The 4,152-nt window shown below is 33.0% G+C and overlaps 1 pseudogene; it reads right to left on the bottom strand.

Annotated features, from left to right (window-relative positions):
• Positions 1 to 9: 9 nt before the first annotated feature.
• On the bottom strand, positions 10 to 3,575 carry LOC133327076 (presequence protease, mitochondrial-like; annotated as a pseudogene).
• Positions 3,576 to 4,152: the final 577 nt, after the last annotated feature.

Genomic DNA, 4,152 nt, shown 5'->3' with positions numbered 1-4,152 from the left:
ATTTATTGCTGAAGCTGAGATGATCGGAACCGATTTTGGCGCCAGCGCCATAGGCACCATTTTGTTCTCTACCACAGGCAAAAGATATTTGGCCGATATCGATTTGGCCCACACTTTCAATGTTGGATGATCTCGATGGGTATACGGCACAGTAAACAGGGCCTTGGCACAATAATTAACCGGAATATTCATCACAAAATGTTGACAGCTGACTACAAGAGGTTTACTTTATTTTCCCCCTTCTCCACTGCCTGTTCCGGCAAATCACCCAAGAATTTCTCATAGGCCTGAATAAAGCTGGATAATTTCCGAGGTGTTGACAGCATTACGCATTGCTTTCTTATTGAACAGCTTCTCTCCCAAATTCTTTAATTTACTCATAATTTGTTCAATACTATTGTCCGTGGCAAATTGTTTCATATACTCAATGTGTTCCACACCGGCCAACATGGATTTCAATTTAGCCGAATCGGTAACCAAACCAGCACACGACTGCATGGCATATAAATGTCCCGAACTGGCAATGCCCACCGAAATGTTGGACATATAATTATCGAGCAACATTTTAACACGCTCCGCGTCGTCCATTTTGAAATTCAACAACAGCTCTTTACTCAAATCGAACATTGCCTCAACATTTTTATCCAAGGCATGTGTGGTCATCAGAACACCCAAATCGAATGTTTTACTGTCGTAGATATTTTCGGCAAAATGTAATTTGAAATTAATACCAGCCGTCTTCGATAATACCAGCTTATCAAAATCTCTATAGTCATAATTTTTAGTACCCATATCGTTGATAATATTACAGAAGAGTGGTATTAACAAAATCTCTTCTTGTGACAGCGAGGAGCCATCAAAGTAACACTTGAAATAGGAGATTTCATTGGTGTGCACATTACACACTTGTGTGGGAACATTTTGTACCTTAACCACATCCAAGGGTTGTAGTTTGGGGGCCTCTTGTACATCACTCAACTTCAAGCATGGCAAAATATCCAAATTTGGTGGCGCCTTTTGGAGTTTTTCCAATTTCAAACCATTTTCATAGATTTTGGTCTTTCTCATGATCCAAGGCCACAATTTTCTTTTGCAACAACTCCAATTCGGCGGTTTTGAAATTATCTTCATAGGTATCGTCGGGAGACATGGTCAGTGTCAGTCTGTGGGTATTATTGGCAAAGTAATGGGTCATTTTCTTTTGCAAATATTGTGAATCATTTTGTAATTCCGCACGGAAATTGCTTATCATACTGGATACTTTTAGGTTCTGTACCACATCACCTTCATGATTCCACAGCGGTGTAGAATTGAAAGGCCAATGTTTTGTTCAAATCAAATGATCCATAGGCATAGATGCGAGCATTACTGGGATGATAATATTTACGATGGAAATCAACCAGATTTGTATGTGTTAGTTTGGGGATTTCAAGGGGATTTCCACCCGACACATAACCATAGGTATGATCGGGTAATAAATTGTTGAGAAGATTTTGTCCGAAAATTGATGAATTTTCCGAGAATGCACCTTTCATTTCATTGTACACAACACCCTTGATGACATATTCCGATTCTTTGTCCTTCAAATTGGAATGTTCCAAACGCCAGCCTTCTTGCAAAAAGTCCAAATATTCCAAATTGGGTCTGCAAAAACAAAAGAAAATAGAAAAATTAATTCATGATGTTATACTAATATAAAACAAATATTTTTGGAAGGATTTAATTTTTTTAAAAAAAAATTTATGAAGAGCCAGTGATGTTTTTAAAAATATTTTTTAAAAGCCAAAAAGTTTAATAAATAAATATTTAAGTTACAAGTCGAGGATTTTTTAAAAAATACTTTTTCAAGAACAAAGAATGCTTTAATTTTTAAGGCTTGGATTAAACAAAAAAATTCAAGGAGTGGATTTTTGAAAAAAATTAAAAAAAATATATTTTTCAAGGCTTGGGTATTTTATAAAATATTTTTTCGGGCTTTTATTTTTTTAAAAAAATATTTTTTCAAGCCTTGGATTTTTTAAAAAAAAATATATTTAAAGGAGTAGATTTTTGAAAAAAATATTTTTTAAGGAGTAGATTTTTGAAATAAACATTTTAAGGCGTGGATTTTTTAAAACATATTTTTTAGGGGTAGATTTTTTAAAAAACTTTTTAAAAAATAATTTTTTAGGCGTGGATTTTTTAAAAAAAATATTTTTTTAGGAGTGGATTTGTTTTTAAAAAATAATTTTTTAGGCGTGGATTTGATTTGAAAAAATAACATTTTTGCGCGGATTTGTTTTTAAAAAATAATTTTTTAGGCGTGGATTTGATTTGAAAAAATAATTTTTTTAGGCGTGGATTTGTTTTTAAAAAATAATTTTTTAGGCGTGGATCTGTTTTTAAAAAAATAATTTTTTAGGCGTGGATTTGTTTTTAAAAAATAATTTTTCAGGCGTGGATTTGTTTAAAAAAATTTAGGCGTGGATTTGTTTTTAAAAAATAATTTTTTAGGCGTGGATTTGTTTTTAAAAAATAATTTTTTAGGCGTGGATTTGTTTTTAAAAAATAATTTTTTAGGCGTGGATTTGTTTTTAAAAAATAATTTTTTAGGCGTGGATTTGTTTTTAAAAAATAATTTTTTCAAGAAGTTTTGAATTTTGAAAAAAATATTTTTTCATGAAGGTTTGAATTTAAAAAAAAATATTTTTTCGAAAAGGTTTGAATTTTTAAAAAATATTTTTTCAAAAGGTTTGAATTTTTAAAAAATATTTTTTCGAAAAGGTTTGAATTTTTAAAAAATATTTTTTCCAGAAGGTTTGAATTTTTAAAAATTATTTTTTCAAGAAGGGTTGGAACATTTTTCAGTGACATCCAAAGTCAAGATTGTTTAACAAATATATTTCAAAGACCTAAGATTCTAATCTACAAGCATTTTCCTGCAATGATGCTAAAATCAAGCCTTAAAATATATTTTCAAAAATATTCCCAAAATACTCACCTAAATACCGCATCCAAATAGATTTTCTGCAAATTCCTATAATCCGTTTCGTTCATCGATGAAAATGGATACATTGTATAATCCGGACCGGTCATGGCATTCATAAATGTGGCCACCGAACGATTTAGCATTTTAAAGAATGGATCACGCACCGGATACTTTTGTGAGCCGCACAACACGCAATGTTCCAAAATGTGTGGCAGACCGGTCGAATCAAAAGGTGTGGTACGGAAATTGACCGAAAACACATTATTACTATCCTTGCGATCCAAATACCATAATTCTGTTCCGGTGCCCAGGTGACGGAATGTATATGACATTATACCGAATTCTGGTACATTTTCACATCGGATGCATTCGAAACCGCTGTACTGCTTACCCTCGTGGAATTTTCGCTCAACTTGTGAAATTACCGTGGGAGATTCCAATTTGATTTTACCCTGTGCTGCTGGACGCATATCTTGTGCACCGCCACCCGGCTGTTTGGCATAGGAGGAAAGCTTTTGACGCATGCTCTGGCCGATGACCGGCTTTATGATTTGTAAACGTTTTAACATGTTGCTGTTTAGTTTTTCCGGCTATTGTTGTTGTTGCTGCTACTATTCTTCGTATTTATGACGGCTACAGAGGGGCAGTGAGGGTATTTGAGGTTCCTGAATTGCTGCGATTCTTTTTCAATCAATGTTCCTTATTTAATTTGTTTCTACAAAAGAGAAACTTTGATTTATTTATGTGCATGTCATTTGTGTTTATTTTAACTTGCATTTCTTTTAATTTATTATTCAATTTATTTATTTTTTTTTAATTTTAATCAACAAAATTTCACACAAAACACACACTGTTACATCAGCACTTTGTATTTCTTTGGCGATGAGGAGGAGACAAAAACATTGTATTTAGCACGCTTGTCCGAACATGATTCCAATAACTTAACAGTCAAAGTGCTTGAATTCAAGTAGAAATAACCCACTATGACAGTTAATCAAGACATCAGCTGCGCCAAATGCTATTGATGGCATCCAGGGAGATAAGCTGGAAATCATCTGCTTCTCAAGTTTCCTGTCAAAATCCATTATTATGAATTGACTTCCATTATTCATGGTACAATTATAAAAGGTAACAGCAAATCCCAGCTGATTTGATTCCAACGTAATAATAGCGTCAATATGAAT

Source organism: Musca vetustissima, unplaced genomic scaffold, assembly GCF_032173495.1.
Source record: "Musca vetustissima isolate MV318-11 ecotype Yass unplaced genomic scaffold, APGP_CSIRO_Mvet_v1 utg347183, whole genome shotgun sequence".
Classification (NCBI taxonomy): Eukaryota; Metazoa; Arthropoda; class Insecta; order Diptera; family Muscidae; genus Musca; species Musca vetustissima.
Note: the sequence above shows the minus strand (reverse complement) of the source record. Positions and strands in the feature narration are given on the sequence as shown.